The sequence below is a fragment of the Eleutherodactylus coqui genome, chromosome 8 (genome assembly GCF_035609145.1).
Source record: "Eleutherodactylus coqui strain aEleCoq1 chromosome 8, aEleCoq1.hap1, whole genome shotgun sequence".
Taxonomy (NCBI): Eukaryota; Metazoa; Chordata; class Amphibia; order Anura; family Eleutherodactylidae; genus Eleutherodactylus; species Eleutherodactylus coqui.
The window spans coordinates 199382303-199406599 of NC_089844.1; the positions used below are offsets into that span (position 1 = coordinate 199382303).

At 50.7% G+C, this 24297-nt stretch overlaps 1 long non-coding RNA gene across 1 annotated transcript; it reads left to right on the forward strand.

The window, feature by feature from the left end:
- Positions 1-17805: 17805 nt before the first annotated feature.
- LOC136577734 (uncharacterized) lies at positions 17806-23354 on the forward strand. Its single transcript, XR_010786546.1, has 3 exons — positions 17806-17986; positions 20679-20901; positions 23296-23354. It is a non-coding gene; the product is annotated as an uncharacterized lncRNA (long non-coding RNA).
- Positions 23355-24297: the final 943 nt, after the last annotated feature.

The window sequence follows — 24297 nt, forward strand, 5'->3', positions numbered from 1 at the left end:
CATTCTGGTACAGATTGATCTTTGTCTCATCTGTCCATAGAATACTTTTCCAGAACTGGGCTGGCTTCTTGAGGTGTTTTTCGGCAAATTTAACTCTGGCCTGTCTATTTTTGGAATTGATGAATGGTTTGCATCTAGATGTGAACCCTTTGTATTTACTTTCATGGAGTCTTCTCTTTACTGTTGACTTAGAGACAGATACACCTACTTCCCTGAGAGTGTTCTGGACTTCAGTTGATGTTGTGAACGGGTTCTTCTTCACCAAAGAAAGTATGCGGCGATCATCCACCACCGTTGTCTTCCGTGGACGCCCAGGCCTTTTTGAGTTCCCAAGCTCACCAGTGAATTCCTTTTTTCTCAGAATGTACCCGACTGTTGATTTTGCTACTCCAAGCATGTCTGCTATCTCTCTGATGGATTTTTTCTTTTTTTGCAGCCTCAGGATGTTCTGCTTCACCTCAATTGAGAGTTCCTTTGACCGCATGTTGTCTGGTCACAGCAACAGCTTCCAAATCCAAAACCACACACCTGGAATCAACCCCAGACCTTTTAACTACTTAATTGATTACAGGTTAACGAGGGAGACGCCTTCTGAGTTAATTGCAGCCCTTAGAGTCCATTGTCCAATTACTTTTGGTCCCTTGAAAAAGAGGAGGCTATGCATTACAGAGCTATGATTCCTAAACCCTTTCTCCGACTTGGATGTGGAAACTCTCATATTGCAGCTGGGAGTGTGCACTTTCAGCCCATATTATATATATAATTGTATTTCTGAACATGTTTTTGTTAACAGCTAAAATAACAAAACTTGTGTCACTGTCCAAATATTTCTGGCCCTAACTGTAAATAAAAAATATCTTGTCCTTAACTGACAGCAAGCAGAGATCCTGAACTGGTCAGGAATTCCAACACACTGAATTTAATGGATGGCAACCCTTTAGAGCTCTGCCTATAGGGGAGATTCTGATAATGCTCTGAAATACCCTCATTGGGCACTCACTACAGTAGGGTACGGTGCCCATAGACATTTTCAGCTCCGTCGTGTCTGTAGTTGGGGTACATTTTGCCCTGTGATAGTCATGAGGGGTGTTAGGAGAAGTTTACAGAAGCCCTGTACTATAGTGCTGCCCTATTAACAGGCGAGGATGTGACTCGGGATGTAATCATTAATACCTACAGGAGGGAGTGGAAATACCCATCTATGCCCAAATGAAAGGTACATTAGCCACAGAAGGAATAGGATGATGGCCGCATAGTCACACTGTGTTCTTCCTTCATGATCAGGCATAGACATACAATCACAAAGATAGGTATGGCTACATGGTAACTGTGGCTACTATTGCTATATGGTCACTGTAGTTGGTATTACTACTACTTGGTGATTATGGCTGGCACGCAGTGCGGTCCTGATGGTTGGAATGACTAAGGTTCAATGTGGTTGGTATTACTATGTGGCCCCGTTGGTTGCTATTGCTACCGGTACATGGTCTTTGTGACTAGCACTGATATATTGTCACTGTAGTTGGTATTACTGTATTGGCATTGTTGATTGACAATGCTATTAGGGCACTGTAGTTTGTACTGCTGGCTAGCACTGCTATATGGGCAATGTGTTTGGTACCACTAAATGGTCACGATGGTTGATCTTACTAGATGCTCGCATTGGATAGTGTTATTAAAGGGCCACTCCGGTGAAAACACATTTCCCATCCCTGCCCCATCACCTGATTGCCTGCGACACTCTGGAGGTCTCCTCTATGTATTGCAGCCACTTCCATGCAGTGCAGCCCCCTGTCCGATGCTCATCAGGCACCATCTGGAGGCTGAGGTTTTTTGCTTCCACATCTATCCCATGAGGCACTAGCTGAGGCTATAGCATTTCTACCTGCTAAGGAGAAAGTTTAATTATCATTACCTTCTATAATCCCCTAAATAAGCTACAGTACACAAGTGTATGGTCAGGAGGATGAGACGCGATCTCCTCAGGCACTTTTCACTCAGCTTCACCTACACTTTATTAAACGTTAATTGTCCCTTCAGCTAGAGGAACTAGTGGGGGAAATTGTCTTTCAAATCAGTTCAGAGAAAGGAAAGGAGAGAACGTTTAAGTCAGTTGTTAAGTAAATATTGCTGTATTCTTCACCCTGTTCAATTCACTGCATACTGCTGTATCTTCTTGTGCCATTTCCAAGTTTAGTAAATCTGCGTACTCCCAGATTACTACCACAAGCTACTGGACTCGTCTCAGTTATTTCATCGGCATTCCATCCTGAGAGTGCGGTTGGAGTACTGACGTCACGCGTGACAAAACAGGCCTTCCTGTTAAGCATACCGCGGTACGTTCTCTGGGTCGCTGCACAACCCCTGAGCAGAGCACTTTTGGCTAACACACTCAGACTAAACACCCCTGTAATACGAACCTCACATGCTCGCCTACAGGACTTCACCAGAGCAGCACCCATCCTCTGGAACGCTCTACCCCAAGGCATCCGGACAATTCCCGATGCACGAAATTTCAGACGTGCCTTAAAAACGCACCTCTTCAGGGAAGCATACCAAATCTCCTGACCTAGTCCCTCGCCCCTCCCTATGGTGCCCCACCCTGTTTGCCTTCTAATAAATGATCTGTACATGAAATTTCCTATTGCCTGTGTTCCCCACCCCCTGCACCTCCTGTACCACCCCAACCCATTTGTGTCTAACCCAACGTATCTCACATTGTAATTGTTGTATTGTTTTGCATTTATCCATGCCTGAAAGCTGCGGAATAAGTTGGCGCTATACAAATAAAGATTATTATTATATTATATTCTGCAAACCTCATGGTCTCCCTCACTTTGGCACGCCAGGGTCGGCCGTTGCACAATCGTAATGCACTCGCAGTGAACATCGCAATTTAACAAGCATGATAGCGGTGTGAGTTCCTCAGAGCATTATCACGCTCGCCCATATGAATGCACCCTAAGGGTGCATTCCCACAAACGTACATCGGCTCGGTTTTTACGCCGAACCAATATACGTCGTCCTACTCTGCAGGGGGGGGGGGGATGGAAGAGCCAGGAGAGGGAACTGAGCTCCCACCACCTCTCCGCCCCTCTGCACTATTTGCAATGAAAGGAGGCGGGAGGGGGGGGGGCTAAGTTCCGCGAATAGCCCCGCCCCTCCCCATTGCATATAGTGCAGAGGGGCGGAGAGGAGGCAGAGAGGGGGCGGGAGCTCAGTTCCTGCTCCTGGCTCTTCCATCCTCCCCCCCCCCCCTGCACATGAGGACGACGTATATCGGCTCGGCGTGAAAACCGAGCCGATATACGTTCGTGGGAATGCAGCCCACGAAGGACGTATAAAAAAAGAGAAAAAAACCTAAAGTAGGCATCCCTGAAAGAAAACACTACATTTTCTCCTACTGCTCCTTCACATGGTGTATTTTTGCTGCTGATTTTGCCCCAAATCCTCATGAAATTCACGCCATTTTAGCATTCTATGAAATACTATGTAAGTCTGCGCTGCAGTTCATACGGGCAGATTTTTCCGTGCGTGAGTTCTGAGATACACATTGCTGGGGAAACACCTGCGTCAGTCGGCCGCACACACGCTGTCCCCATTGACTGGAGCCAAATCTCCATGTGGGTCTGCATGAACATCTGTGGCAGAACGCTGCGGCTCAGCCTTGTATTTCTCCAACACGGACGTGACGCTTTCAGTATTGTGTGAACAAGGTCTATCGCAGTTTTCACGGTCACAAGACCACATAATGGTTCAGTATCAGCTAAAATGAAAATCTTAACCCTTTCATGCTCCACGGCATACAGTTACGTCCTGGGCGTGCAGACTTTGTACGGAACGGGATCAGAAGTCGATCTTGCTTCATACTCGCCGGCAGTCCTTCACAGCTGATACCTACCTGCAACAGCTGTAAGTATACATTTATAAAGTCATACATTATATGAGAGGCGCGCAGGCTGCACACAACTCCCATTACTTGGAAGTGATTCATATGGAAGTCGTTGCCTCAGTTTTTGTCGGTTTCAGATTTCCCCGATTTGATTTCGGACAGTTTATTCGCTACTAATTTTTAGAAAAATGTAATTACTATACAAAAAATCAACAAAACAAACATAGAACGTCCCCCTACCGCCCCTTTTATGTTCCAACGCCCCCAGTTGCGCCATTTCGTTCCACCGCCCCCCTTGAGAAGTAAAAACGCCCCCCAGGGGGCAATAACACCCACGTTGAGAACCACTACTCTAGACGTAGAGAGCGCCCCTTTGTGACAGTCCTGGGCATAAATACATGATGGGAAAAATCTCTGTATTGTAGTCTGCCCATTCCGTTTATTACTTTAGTTGCCCGCCCTTGTACCCGCTCCAGCTTTGATGTCCTTCTTGAGTACCGATACCCACAACTGTACATTCCATGTGTGCTCTGACCAGTGACTTGTAAAGAGGAAGAACAATGTTCTCATCATGTGCCCTTAGACCTCTTTTGATGCACCCTATGATCCTATTTGCCTTGGCAGCAGCTGCCTGACACTGGTTGCTTCATTTTAGCTTAGAGAACACTAAAATCCACAAGTCCTTTTCCACATCAGTGTTATCCAGTGGTTTCCCATGTAGTGTGTAATTGTGACACATATTTCCCTTTCCATGTGCAAAACCTTACATTTATCAATGTTAAACCTCATTTCCCACTTTTCTGCCCCCAACTTATCCAGATCCTCTTGTCACCACATTCTGTCTTCTCTTGTGTTCATTTCTTTACATAGTTTTGTCATCTGCAAATATTGGTATTTTACTGCACAATCCTTCTACCAGGCCATTAATAAATATACTAAAAAGAAGAGGGCCAAATACTGCCCCCTGTGGTACCCCACTAGTAACAATGACCCCTCTAATTCTGCCCCCTGTGGTACCTCACTAGTAACCCTCCCAATACTCCTATGAGTTGACAGGACACAGCAGGAGAGATCGTGAAGTGGTAGAACCCATTAGCAGGGGGGACAGTGAAGTGACAGGACACAGCAGGAGGGTCAGTGAGGTGACAGGACACAGCAGGAGCGACAGTGAGGTGACAGGACACAGCAGGAGGGACAGTGAGGTGACAGGACACAGCAGGAGGGACAGTGCGGTGGTAGGACACAGCAGTACGGACAGTGAGGTGGCAGGACACAGCAGGAGAGACAGTGAAGTGATAGGACACAGCAGGAGGGACAGTGTGGTGACCTCACACAGCAGGAGGGATACTGAAGTGACAAGACACAGCAGGAAGGACAGTGAGGTGACAAGACACAGCAGGAGAGATCGTGAAGTGATAGGACACAGCAGGAGGGACAGTGAGGTGATAGGACCCATTAGCAGGAGGGATACTGAAGTGACAAGACACAGCAGGAAGGACAGTGAGGTGATAGGACACAGCAGGAAGGACAGTGAGGTGATAGGACATAGCAGGAGGGAGAGTGAGGTAACAAGATACAGCAGGAGGGACAAGTGAGGTGATAGGACACAGCAGTAGGGACAGTGAGGTGGCAGGACACAGCAGGAGAGACAGTGAGGTGATAGGACACAGCAGGAGGGACAGTGAGGTGACAGGACACAGCAGGAGGGATACTGAAGTGACAAGACACAGCAGGAAGGACAGTGAGGTGATAGGACACAGCAGGAGGGACAATGACGTGACAGGACCCATTAGCAGGAGGGATACTGAAGTGACAAGACAGAGCAGGAAGGACAGTGAGGTGATAGGACACAGCAGGAGAGACAGTGAGGTGACAGGACTCAGCAGGAGGGACAGTGAAGTGATAGGACACAGCAAGAGAGACAGTGGGGTGGCAGGACACAGCAGGAGGGACAGTGAGGTGACAGTTCACAGCAGGAGGGACAATGAGGTGACAGGACACAGCAGGATGGACATTAAGGTGATAGGACACAGCAGGAGAGATCGTGAAGTGAAAGGACACAGCAGGAGGGACAGTGAGGTGATAGGACACAGCAGTAGGGACAGTGAGGTGGCAGGACACAGCAGGAGGGACACTAAGGTGATAGGACACAGCAGGAGAGACAGTGGGGTGGCAGGACACAGCAGGAGGGACAGTGAAGTGATAGGACACAGCAGGAGGGACAGTGAGATGGTAGGACACATTAGCAGGAGGAATAGTGAATTGACAAGACACAGCAGGAAGGACAGTGAGGTGATAAGACACAGCAGGAGGGACAGAGAGTTGACAGGAAACAGCAGGAGGGACAGTGAGGTAACAGGACAAAGTAGGGAGAAAGTAAGGTGACAGGACACAGCAGGAAGGACAGTGAGGTGGCAGGACACAGCAGGAGGGACAGTGAGGTGGCAGGACACAGCAGGAGAGACAGTGAGGTGACAGGACACAGCAGGGGGGGCAGTGAGGTTACAGGACACATTAGCAGGTGGGACAGTGAAGTGACAGGACACAGGAGGAGGAACAGTGAGGTCACAGGACACAGCAGGAGGGACAGAAAGGTTACAGGGCACAGAAGTAGAGACAGTGAGGGGCAGGACATAGCAGGAAGGACAGTGAGGTGACAGGACACAGCAGTAGGGACAGTGAGGTGACAGGACACAGCAGGAAGGACAGTGAGGTGACAGGACACAGCAGGAAGGACAGTGAGGTGACAGGACACAGCAGGAAGGACAGTGAGGTGACAGGACACAGCAGGAAGGACAGTGAGGTGAAGGGACACAGCAGTAGGGACAGTTAAGTGACAGGACAGATTAGCAGGGGTGACAATGAGGTGGCAGGACACAGCAGGAGAGACAGTGAGGTGACAGGACTCAGCAGGAGGGACAGTGAGGTCACAGAACACAGAAGGGGGATACTGAAGTGACAGGAAACACTACCAGGAGGGACAGGGAGGTGACAGGACATATTAGCAAGAAGGACAGTGAGGTGACAGGACACAGAAGGAGGGCCAGTGAAGTGACAGGACACAGCAGGAGAGATAGTAAGGTGACAGGACACAATAAAAGGGACAGTGAGGGGCAGGACACAGCACAAGGGGCAGTAAGGTGACAGGACACAGCAGGAAGGACAGTGAGGTGGCAGGACACAGCAGAAGGGACAGTGAGGTGACAGGGTACAGCAGGAGGGACAGTAAGGTGACAGGACACAGCAGGAAGGACAGTGAGGGGCAGGACACAGCAGGGGGACAGTGGGGTGACAGGACACAGCAGGAAGGACAGTAAGGTGACAGGACACAGCAGGAGGGACAGTAAGGTAACAGGACACAGCAGGAGGGACAGTCAGGTGACAGGACACAGCAGGAAGAACAGTAAGGTGACAGGACACAACACAAGGGACAGTGAGGGGCACAACACAGCTGAGGGGGACAGTGAGGTGATAGGGCACAGCAGGAGGGACAGTGTGGTGACAGGACACAGCAGGGGGGACAGTGAGGTGATAGGGCACAGCAGGAAGGACAGTGAGGTGACAGGACACAGCAGGAGGGACAGTGAGGTGACAGGACACAGCAGGAGGGACAGTGAGGTGACAGGACACAGCAGGGGGGACAGTGAGGTGACAGGACACAGCAGGAGGGACAGTGAGGTGACAGGACACAGCAGGAGGGACAGTGAGGTGGTAGGACACAGCAGTAGGGACAGTGAGGTGGCAGGACACAGCAGGAGAGACAGTGAGGTGGCAGGACACAGCAGGAGAGACAGTGAAGTGATAGGACACAGCAGGAGGGACAGTGAAGTGATAGGACACAGCAGGAGGGACAGTGAGGTGACCTCACAGAGCAGGAGGGATACTGAAGTGACAAGACACAGCAGGAAGGACAGTGAGGTGACAAGACACAGCAGGAGAGATCGTGAAGTGAAAGGACACAGCAGGAGGGACAGTGAGGTGATAGGACCCATTAGCAGGAGGGATACTGAAGTGACAAGACACAGCAGGAAGGACAGTGAGGTGATAGGACATAGCAGGAGGGAGAGTGAGGTAACAAGATACAGCAGTAGGGACAGTGAGGTGGCAGGACACAGCAGGAGAGACAGTGAGGTGATAGGACACAGCAGGAGGGACAGTGAGGTGACAGGAAACAGCAGGAGGGACAGTGAGGTAACAGGACAAAGTAGGGAGAAAGTGAGGTGACAGGACACAGCAGGAAGGACAGTGAGGTGGCAGGACACAGCAGGAGGGACAGTGAGGTGGCAGGACACAGCAGGAGAGACAGTGAGGTGACAGGACACAGCAGAGGGGACAGTGAGGTTACAGGACACATTAGCAGGTGGGACAGTGAGGTGATAGGACACAGGAGGAGGAACAGTGAGGTCACAGGACACAGCAGGAGGGACAGAAAGGTTACAGGGCACAGCAGTAGAGACAGTGAGGAGCAGGGCACAGCAGGAAGGACAGGGAGGTGACAGGACACAGCAGTAGGGACAGTGAGGTGACAGGACACAGCAGGAAGGACAGTGAGGTGAAGGGACACAGCAGTAGGGACAGTTAAGTGACAGGACAGATTAACATGGGTGACAATGAGGTGGCAGGACACAGCAGGAGAGACAGTGAGGTGACAGGACTCAGCAGGAGGGACAGTGAGGTCACAGAACTCAGAAGGGGGACACTGAAGTGCCAGGAAACATTGCCAGGAGGGACAGTGAGGTGACAGGACATATTAGCAAGAAGGACAGTGAGGTGACAGGACACAGAAGGAGGGCCAGTGAAGTGACAGGACACAGCAGGAGAGATAGTAAGGTGACAGGACACAATAAAAGGGACAGTGAGGGGCAGGACACAGCACAAGGGACAGTAAGGTGACAGGACACAGCAGGAAGGACAGTGAGGTGACAGGACACAGCAGGAGGGACAGTGAGGTGACAGGGTACAGCAGGAGGGACAGTAAGGTGACAGGACACAGCAGGAAGGACAGTGAGGGGCAGGACACAGCAGGGGGACAGTGGGGTGACAGGACACAGCAGGAAGGACAGTAAGGTGACAGGACACAGCAGGAAGGACAGTGAGGTGACAGGACACAGCAGGAGGGACAGTAAGGTAACAGGACACAGCAGGAGGGACAGTCAGGTGACAGGACACAGCAGGAAGGACAGTAAGGTGACAGGACACAACACAAGGGACAGTGAGGGGCAGAACACAGCTGGGGGGGACAGTGAGGTGATAGGGCACAGCAGGAGGGACAGTGTGGTGACAGGACACAGCTGGGGGGCAGTGAGGTGACAGGACACAGCAGGGGGGCACTGAGGTGACAGGACACAGCTGGGGGGACAGTGAGGTGACAGGACACAGCAGGGGGGACAGTGAGGTGACAGGACACAGCAGGGGGGACAGTAAGGTGATGGGACACAGCAGGAAGGACAGTGAGGTGACGGAATATAGCAGGAGAGACAGTCTGCTGCACTCAGGGAGCCTCCTGCCCTCCTGTCATCTCCTCACTTTGGACTGGGCCAGCCTGACCGCTCCGACGGCCCCTTAGAGTTTCCAGAAGGTTTCAGTCTCACTGGTAATGCCTGGTCTGGTAGGAGGACATTGCTCATCCATTTTGCTGTAATTTTCTTCCATTGATAACTCGGCTTGGTAACAGCAAATATGGCGGCTGCCTTCTGTTGGACAGAGACTATTCAGGACGTACAGTTTGTTCTCTTGTGACTGAAGTGGCAGGTTCCTGTGACTACAAATGAGATGCTACAGTTGTCAGTACTGTGCCAAGTGGTCCCAGACGCAAGAATAAACTCCATAGTGTCCCCAGTAGAAATAATACCCGCATAGTGGCCTCAATAGTAATAATACCCCCATAGTGAGCCCAGTAGTAAAAGCACCCCCGTAGTGTCCCCAGTAGTAGTAATACCCCCATAGTGGCCCAAGTAGTTATAATGCCCCCATAGTGACCCTAGTAGTAATAATACTCTCATAGTGACCCCAGTAGTAAAAGCACCCCGTAGTGCCCCCAGTAGTAGTAATACCCCCATAGTGGCCCCAGTAGTAAAAGCACCCCCGTAGTGTCCCCAGTAGTAGTAATACCCCCATAGTGGCCCCAGTAGTAATAATTCCCCCATAGTGACCCTAATAGTAATAATACTCCCATAGTGACCCCAGTAGTAATAATGCCTCCATATCACCCCTCTCTGACATTCTCTCTGGATTTGGCCAGTGTTTTTCAGCATCAAGCAGCTCGCAATCAGGAATATTGGAGATTCAGAACCCCTTACCCAGCAAACTGTAAGTACGAGCCGGGGGTCTTATTGCTGATGGTAATGGGGGTCTGCTAATTATAATTATAGATCCTCGCCGTCCTGCCCCTTCTTATGTCTTTTACAGGATCGGCAGGACAACTAGCCGTGGTACACCATATTATGGTTGCATTCTCCCTACAAGCGTTACTCTGAGGACTTTACTTTTATATGGTAACTCCTATTTAGCACAGCTGGGGATTTCTTACAGATGCAGTCAGATCTGACGATTTAAAATTTTAAAAAAGCATACCTCACCTAGAAGCGCTGTCCAGGGCTCCGCTGCAGCTTCTTCCGGGTCCCTGATACTTGTTTTCTTCATCTCTTCTGGCCAGGATTGAAAATCCCTGCCTCCTGGAAGCGCTGGCTGTGATTGGCTGATGTGTAGCCAATCACAGCCAGCGCTCGATGAATGGCTGTGATTGTTTCATCGAGTGCTTGCTGTGCTTGGCTAAGCGTCAGCCAATCACAGCCAGCACCTCGAGGACTTTTTCAATCCCTGGCCAGAAGAGATGAAGGAGAATAGTGCCGAAGATCTTGTCAATGGGATCAGAGGCGCCGGAATACTAGCCCCCGGGGATATATATGGAGGCAGCCCATGACAGGGTTAACGGGGAGGCCAGGGTTAATTGAAGGGTGAAGAGGGGGGGGGTGTAGTATAGGGGGGAGTAGAGGGGGAAGTTAGAGAGAAAGTGCGGGAACAGCAGGGGGAGGAGCATCCCTAGGCGGCAACGGAGGAAGAAGAAGCAGAAGGAGAAGACGGAGGCCACGAGGAAGAAGAGGGAAAAGGTAGAGAAGACCCAAGACCCCAGACCGAAGTCCCAAGACCCCAGACCGAAGTCCCAAGACCCCAGACCGAAGTCCCAAGACCGAAGTCCGCAGACCGAAGTCCCCAGACCGAAGTCCCAAGACCTGTCCGTGAAGAGCCCGAAGGTGATCGTCAGGAAGGGCCCAGAAGAGGACTTACCCGACATGGAGGCCGCCATGGAGAAGATCCGGGCAGCGGTGGATGAGCGGGGCATCGACTGGCTCATGAGGGTCCTGGACGTCGGGGCCCCGGGCCCATCGGAGGAGGAAGCGGCACCCGCACGGTCAGCAGCGTCGGGGGGAGAGGCGTCCGGAGTCCCAGCAGCAACAGCGGTGAGAGAAAGGGGGCGAAGGACAGCTGCTGCGGAGAGCCGCAAACCGGAGGCAGCAGCGGGAGCGCTGTCGGGGACTGCTAGTGGCCGGAGGGAGGAGGCAGGAGGGAGCAGGCAGACACCTGCAGCATCGGCGAGAGGGCCGAGAACGAGGAGGGCCCGCGCTCCGGCGCGTCTGAGCCCTGATCAGACTCCACAGCGTCGGCGCCGCACAGAGAGTCCCTCACGGGCCCCTCCGGGCCGGCTCCCTGCACCATTCATGTCATCGGGGGAGCGCAGGCCCGGGAGGAATCTCGCCGGGCGGCACGGCGCAGCGTCCGGCACTAGGTCCCGTGCTGCCAGGGGGGCGGGGCCTAGCACCGGGCTGTCGGCGATGAACAGAGCTACAGCGTGGGGCCGCTCTACAGGAGAGCCGGTGGTAGCAGAGCAGCCCCACAGTGACTTCTCTGGACTAACTGAAGTGCGGCCCGTGAGAGCCAGGCAGAGCAGCAGGCAGGCGGCTGCGAATCCGGAGGTGCGTATGCAGCCAGAGGAGGACCCCGGTCGTCAGTTCGGACCACATTCTGACGAGGAATCGGATCCGCTGGAGGGAGGATCGGCGGCTGGTGGGACTACAGCCCCTACGCAGCCAGGTGAGCAAACACACGGGGACACTACACTACATGCAGTTAGCCGCGTTGCGCACGCGGGAGATAGCTTTGGGGGGTGGACAGGGGATGGGGGGGCGATGGCAGGCACACGTGGCACAGCGAGTGATTTTGGGTTATTTCTGGGTGGATTATGGGAGTTGTGGCGCAAGCAAGACGCAAGAGCAGGGCCGTCGCCAGTAGCTGCTTGGACGCTACCGTCCAATGCGTCAATCACCGACGATAGCGCTAGGGGAGGTAGCACGGCGGGGGCGTCGGTAGGGCAGCAGGTAGCGCCCGTTACGGTAGGGGTCCAGACGGAGAAAGATGGGGAAGGGATTCGCCTGGATGACAGAGCGAAGGGGGAAGTTTATGTGTGTTTCGAGGGCCCCCTAGGTTCACACTTAAAGAAGGAGGTTAGAGAAAAGATTTGGCGCGACGAATGCGTCGAGATCTTTTCCCTTCTCCCTTTGGAAAAATTCAATTTAGATAAAGGGAAAAGGACAGAATATAAGAAGGAAGAGGAGGAGAAACGTCGGTGGAGACTGATTCCACAGACGTTCTCTAACTGGATGCAAGCCTTCGCCATTCTGGCCAGCGTTATAGGTGAAAAGGCGCCGGAGAATTGCTCCGGCCTTTTTTGCTATCTCGATGCGATAGGTGAGGCGTACAGAGTATACGGGGGCCAAACGTGGCTTAGGTACGACGAACAATTTCGTCAGCGGAAAGCGATCCGACCGTCTATTCGGTGGGATCAGAAAGATATTGGCCTATGGTTGCGGGTAATGGCCCCAGTTAGGTTTGGTCAGCCCTTTCAGGGGGGGGGCGGGACTAGCAGCTCGGCCAGTGGTTCCCAAGGGGGGGGGGCAGGGAGGACAGTCAGGGAGTCATAGGCTCGGATTGTGTTGGCAGTTTAACGACGGCCAATGCAAATTCGGGAACTCTTGCAGGTTCAAGCACGTCTGCTCCGTGTGTAACGACACATCACATGGAGCAGCAAAGTGCTTTAAAAAAGGAAAAGGAAAGGGTTTCGGGGCACCTGGAAAAAGGGATGACACCAGTGAAACTGGCAAAGATGGTGCCGTTTCTAAATAGGTACCCCGACCGAGATAAGGCGAGTTTATTGTTTGAGGGTTTTAGGGACGGTTTTAGAATTCCCGCCCCAGTTCATAGGGTTCCGGTCACAACCAAGAATTTGCCGTCAGCGATTCGGCAATCGGCTGTGGTGACCGAAAAATTGTTTAAGGAGGTTCAGTTAGGCCGCATGGCGGGACCGTTCCGTTCCCCGCCCGTGGCGGACCTGGTGGTCTCACCGCTGGGGGTTGTTCCTAAGAAGGAACCTAACAAGTTTCGACTCATACACCATCTGTCATACCCAAAGGGGGCGTCACTAAATGACGGTATAGACCCGGAAATTTGTTCTGTAGTGTATACTTCATTTGACGCCGCAATAAAATGGGTCCGCAGGTATGGGCAGGGAGCGAAGCTGGCAAAGGTGGATATCGAGTCTGCGTTTAGGTTGCTCCCAGTTGCTCCAGAGAGCATTCGTTTGTTAGGGTGTTTTTGGGAGGGAAGTTATTTTGCGGATAGGTGCCTACCCATGGGCTGTTCCATTTCTTGCGCTTATTTTGAAGCGTTCAGTTCCTTTTTAGAATGGGTAGTTAGGGATTGCACGGGGATTAGGTCAGTGATCCATTATTTGGATGACTTCCTATGCATAGGGCCAGCAGGTTCGCCTATTTGTGCAACTTTGCTGGGGTCACTTCAATGGGTTTCCGGTCAATTCGGGGTGCCTTTGGCGCCTGGGAAGACAGAGGGGCCCACTACATGTTTAAAGTTCCTGGGCATTACCATTGACACGGTTGCAATGGAATGCAGATTGCCCGAGGAGAAGTTGACAGAGTTAAAGGCGGAGGTAAAAAGAGCAAGGGTTGTCACCAAGGTCACTTTGAGGGAGCTCCAATCGTTATTGGGCAAGCTTAATTTCGCTTGCCGAATAATGCCGATGGGGAGAATTTTCAGCAGAAGGTTAGCGTCAGCAACGGCGGGGGTTCGGTTACCCCACCATTTTATCCGGCTAGGCAAGGAACTCAAGAAAGATTTAGCAGTATGGGCGGCGTTTCTAGAGAACTACAACGGTCGGTCAGTAATGATGGAGGAAATGGTAAACAATTTTGATTGGGAATTGTTTACTGACGCCGCAGGGAGTTCAGGTTTTGGGATTTACTTCCAGGGCCAGTGGTGCGCGGCCGGATGGCCGAGCGACTGGTTCTCGTCAGGGTTGGTAAGGAATTTGGTGCTACTCGAGCTCTTCCCCATTATAGTAGCGGTGGAGATATGGGGCGAGCAATTTAGGAACAAGAGAGTACGCTTTCACTGCGACAACCTGGGGGTCGTGCAGGCGATAAATAAATTGTCTGCATCATCCCCTCCAGTGGTGGCCTTACTGTGCCACCTGGTGCTGAAAGCGTTATCACTGAACGCTTGGATAGGTGCGGTACATGTGCCGGGGGTGAGCAACTCACTAGCGGATGCTCTTTCTCGTTGCCAGTGGGAGCGATTCCGACGTTTGGCCCCGGCAGCGGAGAAGGAAGGGGTGTCTTGCCCGAGACACATCTGGAGCGTGGTCAGCGAGCAGTGAGGCACTTGATAGGTACCTCACTGGCTCGGAGTACGTGGACGTCTTATAGGGCAGCCTGGTCGGAATGGGAGGAGTGGCTGCAGCAGTGGGGAATCGTGCGTTCCGACGAGGACAGGGTAGGGGCGTTGTTGGGATGGTTGGGGAAAAGTTCTGAGACAGGGTTGTCAGTCGCGAGAGTTAACAAATTTATGGGAGGAGTGGCGTTTGGCGCTAAGTTGCGGGGTTTGACTGATGTTACAAAGAATTTTGTAGTGAGACAGGCACTAAAGGGGTTTAGAAGGGGGCGGGGGGGGGGGGCAGATATGCGTCGGCCAATCTCGTTCGACTTGTTGAAAAGATTGGGGGGCGCATTGAGGGAGATATGCGGGGACGGGTTTGAATACTCGCTTTTTAAATTGGCTTTTTCATTAGCTTTCTTTGGGGCTCTTCGGCTGGGGGAACTGGGAACAAAGCGAGGATACCAAGGTTATAAAAGGGCGGTTGGAATTAGTCATACGTCGTTCCAAGATGGATCAGGAGGGAAGAGGTCGGAGAGTGTCGCTAGGACAAGTGCGGGGAGAGTCCATGTGCCCAGTTAAATGTTGGGAGGAGTACAGTTTGGTAGCAGGAGTCAGGGTAGGGCCTCTTCTGCAGCACCGAGATGGTTGTTTTTTGTCAAGGTTCCAGTTCGAGGCGGTGTTAAGAAGAGCGATAGATACGCTGGGATTAGACAGCTCTAATTTCGGGACACATTCTTTTAGAATAGGCGCGGCAACGGAGGCAGCAGAGAGGAGACTGGATAGTCAGGCGGTGATGGGCATCGGTCGGTGGAAGTCGGGACGGTTTAAACGTTATATCAGGCCGCACTTGCTTTAAGTGCGGGGGGGGGGAAGTTTTTTGCGGCGGGGTTAATTACGACTAGTTGTTTTTTCTTTTTGTTACAGATCATCGAGCCGCGTTGGTGTGGATAATGGGCCACTCTTTTGTGTATTGGGGGGGGGGGGAGAGGGCTAAGATCAGGCCTAACGGTAGACAGTTAAGGCTGAGTAAAGAGACGGCGGTAATTCGATGGATCGGAGTGCGGGGCATGGCCTGGTTCCGGGTGTTACAGGACGTTCAGCGCCTAGTCTCCCTAGACAGGCCGCCTAACATCCTCGTACTGCACATCGGGGGTAACGATTTGGGGCGGAGACCCTTTAGGGACCTAGGTAGGGACATCCGGTACGATATGCTTCGTATGTTGCAGATGTACCGGGGCTTGATCTTGGTCTGGTCAGAGATGGTCCCTCGCAAGGTGTGGCGCGACGTGCGCTCAGTGCGGGGGATAGACAAGGCCAGGATCAAGGTTAACCGGGAGGTTTCACGCTTCGTTGCGCGTAATGGAGGAGTGGCCGTTCGGCACATAGATCTTGAGAAGGGAGTAGGAAACTATTGGAGGAGCGATGGCGTGCATCTCAACGAGATTGGGACGGATCTGTGGTTAGAGGGGGTTCAGGAGGGAATAGAACGCGCGTTAGTTCTGTGGGGTGCTGCGCAGGCATGAGGTGGTCATGCCATGCTGGCGGTGGCGTTCGGAAGGGGGGGGGGGGAGTTCTTGGAGCCAGCTGATGTGCGGGGCGGGGGGGGGGGGGGGGAAATGGGGGGCTGATGGCTGCCTCCCCCCCCTCCCCCTTTTTGGTATAGTGTGTGTGGTCAGCCTGTCGCCTCCCGGCTCTGTCAGGCCGTAGTCCCTGCAGAGAAACGTGGCTAGCCGAGGAACGGCTCGCGCCTCTCTGAGTCGGGAGGAGGAGGGCGACTAGGGGCAACCGGTTGTGTGTTGCCTCCCGAGTCGGCTGTCTTGCGACGGGAGGGTTTTAGCGGGAAGGATTTCAGTCTCCCGAGTCGGATAGAGGGAGAGAGCGGCGGGAGGCAGGACGGAAATCCTTTTCCCTGTTGGGGAGGCGACAGAGGGGGTTGGAGGCTCCAGGGACTTCCCCCTTTTCAGTGGGTTGTTTTATTTGATGTTTTTACCCAATTGTTAATAAGAATTTAAATAAACGGCCGCTGTGGCCAAAATTTATCCAAGCTAGAAGTTGCAGTGTTTTAATTGAAGAAAGGGGGAGGTTGGGTTAGGTCACAGAGGTCACATCCGATATACCCGCGTCAAGAGGCGCCGGAATAGTAGCCCCCGGGGATATATATGGAGGCAGCCCATGACAGGGTTAACGGGGAGGCCAGGGTTAATTGAAGGGTGAAGAGGGGGGGGGGGGGTGTAGTATAGGGGGGAGTAGAGGGGGAAGTTAGAGAGAAAGTGCGGGAACAGCAGGGGGAGGAGCATCCCTAGGCGGCAACGGAGGAAGAAGAAGCAGAAGGAGAAGACGGAGGCCACGAGGAAGTCCCACCCACCCGCCCTTACTTTAGCATATAGGGGGCAGTTTAGTTAGTAGAAAGGGTCGTAGAGGTATCGCAACATTGTCATAGCGGCGTTCGGAAGGGGGGGGGGGAGTTCTTGGAGCCAGCTGATGTGCGGGGCGGGGGGGGGGGGGGAAACGGGGGGCTGATGGCTGCCTCCCCCCCCCTCCCCCTTTTTGGTATAGTGTGTGTGGTCAGCCTGTCGCCTCCCGGCTCTGTCAGGCCGTTGTCCCTGCAGAGAAACGTGGCTAGCCGAGGAACGGCTCGCGCCTCTCTGAGTCGGGAGGAGGAGGGCAACTAGGGGCAACCGGTTGTGTGTTGCCTCCCGAGTCGGCTGTCTTGCGACGGGAGGGTTTGAGCGGGAAGGATTTCAGTCTCCCGAGTCGGATAGAGGGAGAGAGCGGCGGGAGGCAGGACGGAAATCCTTTTCCCTGTTGGGGAGGCGACAGAGGGGGTTGGAGGCTCCAGGGACTTCCCCCTTTTCAGTGGGTTGTTTTATTTGATGTTTTTACCCAATTGTTAATAAGAATTTAAATAAACGGCCGCTGTGGCCAAAATTTATCCAAGCTAGAAGTTGCAGTGTTTTAATTGAAGAAAGGGGGAGGTTGGGTTAGGTCACAGAGGTCACATCCGATATACCCGCGTCATGTCTGGCTCCGTTGATGTCCCTCATATGACGGATCTGTCACACCGTTACTAAAGTCTTTCTGCTCCTATGATGCAAATGTGAACAGATTCTTAGGTGTAAGATATAAAGAGATATTGGTAAGTGGAGCTGTGCTTTATCTTGTCTCGATGTCCTCCATAATTGTAGGTTTACCACCTGGGCGAGGGTCAGGATTCCACGTCCTGGCTAAACAATAACAAAGGAGACCTGGGCAAGATGTTCCTCTCTCACTTGGAGAATGTGGTTGACTTCCTCCACACCGAGTTCCCCGAGAAGAAACTGCTGATGTGGGATGACATGCTGAGAAAGCTGAGCAGAGAGAGCATACAAGGTGAGTGGCCGCCTGTCTACTGTTTCCTTTTAGCAAAAACAGTAGCCAATCAGAGGGTGGGGTGGGGCTATAATACAGTGTAGCCAATCAGATCCTGGCAGTGATGAGTGTAGCAGCAGATGAGTATGCTGAGCATATGGGGCAATGACCTGTTCACTTTCTTTGGTATGTTAGTAAGACAGTAGCAGTGACGGAGGGGGACATACAAAAGGTTACAAGAAGCTACAGCAGCACAGAGTATCTTAGATCAGGAAGTGATCTGTGGTTGTGTTAGTGAGGACAGGACGGAATGTGATGTGTCAACAAAGTGGAGACAAGTAGAAGGCCACAGACATGATTTAAAGTGACCCTCCGGTCCTGAAGAAACATAGATGGCCGCACCGCTAGTCTGACTACCTGAGGCACACTGTGCATTAATATGCATGGATAGTCAGCGCTTGCCATGCTGAATCCTCAGGTGAATTCCAGTCATCTAAGCCTCGCTTTACGGTGTATGTGCTGGAAGATGACATGAGAGGCGCACGTCACTTACATGGGATTCAGCCTGGTTTGTACCGACGTCAGAAGGAAAGTGGGTGGCAGCAAGAGGCTGAAGAGGAGGGATTTAACAAGTGACATCTTTACTTGGAGCTGTAATGGCGCCGCCTCTTGAGGCAGGGCATTTCACTAACAGGCGCTCTGCAATAAAAGTAGGATTTTGACTTTTTTGCCGATTTGCTCTATTCTGCTTAAAACATCAATGTTCTCCTGCTGCTATGCTGTTTTACACTGTGGGGCCAGGTAATATACCTATATTCTGCTGACAGGTTCCCTTAAAGGTAGTGGTAGGAGCAAGGGATAGTGATGCCAGATCTATGAGCAGGCCATACATAAGATTTCTCCGTTGGGGGTCAGTCAGGAGACCTTGTACATGTATTAGATTGTTGGCAGTGGTGATTTAAGGGCTTTTTAACGCAAGAGTTTTTTTCCGTGCGAGTATGGTCCGATTTTTTATTTTACGGAAATAGAACGCACTGATTTCATAATCAGACAGTCTGAGTAAAAAAATGCAGCATATCCTATCTTGGTCTGATTCTTGGGCAAGAATTGTCCATTCAAATCAACCGGTGCATTAAAAAAACGGACATATGAGTGCGTTCTGATTTTTTTTTTCATGCACCCATTGATTTTAATAGAACTTTTCAATTAGATCAGTTGAGCCACCTTCCATTTTTTAATGCACAGAAAACACAGATGACACTTGGATGACAGTCTTGAGATGCAGTATACAAGAGAGCAGCACCAGGCGATGTTATATTGTAAGAATCACATGATACATCCAGCACAATCCACGTGTCTTCAGTAGAAAGAATCTTTATTCCCAAAACGACCAGATTACAGCAACGTTTCGACTCGCAAAGGTAGAGTCTTTCTCAAGCTGTCAGTACATACACATATACCCTTCATATAAAAGCCTCAACCAATCAAAGCATACATTAATTAAAAGTACTTAGCAGTGTATCTAACTCACCTGACCGGGGATGAGAGCGCACCTGTCACACTGTAACCACCACCTCAGATCACTCAAAGGGTGTTGCAGACGCCATCTTTGCCAGCTAATGCATACACAGGTGTTGTTTGTAGTCTCTGATTGGTTGAGGCTTTCTATTTATATGAAGGGTATATGTGTATGTACTGACAGCTTGAGAAAGACTCTACCTTTGCGAGTCGAAACGTTGCTGTAATCTGGTCGTTTTGGGAATAAAGATTCTTTCTAGTGAAGACACATGGATTGTGCTGGATGTATCATGTGATTCTTACAATATAACATCGCCTGGTGCTGCTCTCTTGTATACTGCATCTCTGGATTTATTGAGGACGTTGGTCCAGTCCTTTGGAGAAGCCTGCGCCTATGTGCTTTCTGCATTGAGTAAAAAAGAAAAAAACCCTCCTGAGTAGGATCTGTCGGTGAGTGCTGCTGCCTATACATTGCTTGTTTTCCTGTATATGATAGACTGTAGTCAGCGTGCACCTGACCGGGGTGTGAACCCACCTACTGATCTGGGTGACGATGTCCCAGAATTCCCACGACCGTTTGCATACACCGACGCTGATGCCACCAGGATACTGGCGGACATAGCAAATGACGGTACCTTCCTGAGTTCTCCATCTGTTTGCAATCTACAGTCTAAATATGAATTTGAAAAGAAAAAATTAATTTCGTATGGTCTGCATATGGTGACATTGAAGGAGTACTTCAACATGAAACGTATTCCAAGGGGGTTACGAACGAATGTCCGCCCGACTCTTATGATGGACAATATGGAATTTCGTTTAAAATATGAAGCAATAGCCAATAAATTCTCCTTCGATGTCATCTTGCTTAATATTGAATATTTGCAGGCTGAGACTAGGAAGCACCAAGCAACTTTATCTGAGATAGAGACACAGCTAACTTCTCAATTATCTGGCTCTGATCTTTCTGACCTAGTGAAGAAAATTGATGAATTATGTAGGCAATACAAGAAGGACATTGAATCCACTAAAATACAAAAGTGGCAACGCGATATAGATGACTATAGGTCCGGCAGGGTCTATAGTTGGCAGGGGGAGCGCAGAAATGGTGCTCAACAATTTAGATCTCGTCCCAATAGACGACAGAAGAGGAATGTGAATAGGAACCGTTCACCGTACTTTGGTTTTACATCGGCAGGATCCGATTCGACGGATGATCCTGGAGGACACAATAATGAGGAGAGATCTCAGTATTCTTTTTTAGATCGACGACCACCGATACGTTCCAAGGGAGGTCCTCCGTCGACAAAAGAACACGCCGCGGAGGCTGACGTCACAACCGCTCGAGGAAAAAACCCGATGACCACGCGGTCCAGGAACAGACGGAACTAACTACGGAAACCGCCACTTCGTCTCTGGTGGTAAATATCTCACAACGTATGTTATCCGATGTGGAAGTGCAAGTTCTATCTAAAGGGCTTTCATTTTGTCCCTCAGTTCCAGCTGACTGGTTTCAGCTGGAACTTGACTGTGATAAGTTTTTGAGGAAGCTCAAGCTACGCACATATTTTGCGGACAAGTCGAATGTTCAATCTAATGATGTACCATCTGACTCTAGCTTTGGTTTTACCTCAAAGAAACTTGGTTTACGGGGGAAAAGTACGTTCCAGCCCCCGACCACAGAAACGGCAGTAGAGACATATATGAAGTTGGTGAAGAGAGATCTTAAACAACTAAGAAAAAAAAGTGTATGTCAATATGTTCCCTCTAATTTGAACTAAGCTGAGAGACAGGCATTGCGTGATCTTCGGTCGGACGTGTCCATCACGATCAAACCTGCCAACAAGGGCGGTGCGGTGGTCGTGATGGACACGTCCCAATATAGAGCAGAAATACTCAATCAATTAAGAGATGTGGCAGTCTATGAATTGCTCAGCGGGGACCCCACGACACGATTCCAAGTACAACTTAAGAACATGGTGGATGAGGCCCTCTTGCTGGGGATTGTCGATAAGGCCCTGGCGGACTTTCTTTGTATCAAGCATCCAAGGGTACCCTGTATATACACCTTACCCAAAATTCACAAGAGGCTTGAGAGTCCGCTAGGCAGACCGATAATCTCCGGCAGAGGGTCCTTATTCAATAATCCCTCAAAATTCCTCGATCAGGTTCTATGGGAGTTTGCGGTAGGGGCTAATTCATATTTGAGAGATACGAGTGACTTTCTTGTAAAAATACAGGAAATACAGATTAATGCACAAACTGTTCTGGTGACGATGGATGTAATATCACTTTACACTATCATTACCCATTCCAGGGGTGTTGAGGCGGTGCGTGGGTGCCTCGTTGGATCCCAATTACCAAATTCTTCTGTTCAATTTACCCTGGCGCTGCTGGAGTTCATTTTACACAACAACTACTTTCTATTTGAAGAGTCTTATTACCGGCAGTGCCAGGGTACCGCGATGGGGTCCAACGTGGCGCCCACGTACGCAAACATCTTCATGGACTGGATTGAAAGGAACCATATATACACGCATTCGATGTGGCCCAAAGTGCCATTCTGGGGCCGCTACATCGATGATGTGTTTTTCCTGTGGGAGGGCACCATCGATGAATTAACCCTCTTCCATGCATCGCTGAATGAAATTCTACCTGAATTGAATTTCACGATGGCCCACTCACAGGATAGAATACATTTCCTTGATGTCCTGGTAATCAAAAATGGATTGACGTTGGAAACTGATCTGTTTTGCAAGGAGACGGACCGTAACAACTTGCTCCTATTTGGGAGTTGTCATCCCAGTAAGACTGTAACATCACTACCTTGGAGCCAGTTGTTGCGGGTCTGTCGAATTGTAAGAGAGACAGATGTGGATGAAAGGCTGAGGCAGATGTGCCAGAAGTTCAAAGAAAGGGGTTATCCGCACAGATTAGTTGAGGGTGCCTCTGAGAAGGCGAGGGCCCGTAATCGTATTGAGCTTTTGACCCCTCGAGAAAAGCTAGGGACTACAGGACGGATGCTATTTGTTTCTACCTATAATGGTATGAGCGGACAGATTTCCAATGTTCTGCGACGATACTGGTCCATTCTGTCAAAAAGCTGTCCCCAAATTACGGAATTCCATAGTCCCCCGATGATGGCGTACAGGAGGGGTCCCAATATAAGAGACCAGTTGGTACAATCATATCGGAAAACAGCTAAGATGGGAGGTCAACAGGTCTTAACGCAACCCAGGCGTGGGAATTTTCCATGCCTGGGTTGTTCCTGCTGTAGCAATTTGCTGAGGGGCGAATTCTTTTATCATCCACAGACTGGAAAAAAGTTCCAAATCAAAGGACATTTTACATGTCACTCGTCTTTTGTCGTCTATATTATTACATGCCCCTGCTGGCTATATTATGTGGGAGAAACAACCACTGAGATTAAAACGAGGATTACGAACCATAAGAGCACGGTTCGCACCAAAAAGGTTGATTTCCCCATACCACGCCACTTTGTGGAACAGAATCATTCAACGAGCCAGTTGCGCTTCAGAGTCATCGACCAGGTCCCTTTAGACATCAGGGGAGGGGACAGGGAGATGGCTCTGAAGCGTAAAGAACTTGAATGGATCTTTAGGCTGGAGACTTTGTCTCCACTAGGTCTTAATCTTGAATTCAACACTGCTATGCATTTATAGGTGGATGGGTGACGTCAGCACCCTGAATTACCATTTGCATTTTTTGATATGCGTCATTTTATGCAGTTTGTACTTATTAACTGATTTGTAATATATGTCTCTTTTTCTCCTTTTTTCTCTTTCTGTTTTTAGATTGTAAACCGGTTGGAGAGCACGCACCTACACCTGGACTTCCGCCTCATATGATTTTTGATGTCCATTTGCGATTTTGTGCATAATTGATTGAAAAGATATAAGCAACATGTTTTTGAAGAAATGATCCTCTTTCTCAGCTATGCCTTAATTCCTTCCGCATTAATAAAAACACTGCATGAACATTAGGTCGTAGTCCTGTTGTCCTTAGATAATGGGGGTGATACTTATCACTAGTGGGGTACCCTAGTATTAAAAGGTGTTTAGCTACTTGCATGCACACTTTACGCTATACGTTAGGATATGATTTGAATGTTACTATTGTATGGAGCGGGATTAACCCTCAATCCTTCTCCATACAATCCATGGGTACTGGTGCATTATGTCTCCACTGGATGTATGGGTGGAGATATGGGTTGGCCGGTGTCACGGACAGAGAACTTCTAGGCCATGCCTCCCTCACCTCCTGCAACCTCTTGAAATAGCCCTGGCAGCTCGCTTGTGTACCCCCACCCCGATACAGTGCTTATACCCACATGGCCGTGGCAGCTGACACGTGTTCCCGCCGGAGTCCCATCTGTGCTCCGCTGCCGCTGTGCTCATACCTCTCCTCCGCTCCTGTTCCTCCTGCAGCTGCTGCTGCCGGGGTCGCTGTTACTCTCCAAACCAAGCTGTGTCTGTCCATGCACCCATGGCACCACTCTCCTCCCCGCTGTCACCCTGCATGCTGCCATGTCAAACATCGCTCTCTTTGGCCATGTCCCCCTGGTGGCGCTGTCGGTGTCCTCGCTCTCAACCTGCATCGTGCCGCTCACCCCACCTTCTCCCCGCCGGCTCACTGAGCCAAAAGGATCCATAGCAGCTGAGGGGGGCGTGCCCTGGGAGTTCCCTGTAACTGACAGTGGCTAACCGATGTCTCCACCCATACATACGGTGGAGACATAATGCACCAGTACCCAAACAGCGAACCTCCTTGATGTAACTACGTTATGGAGACATTGA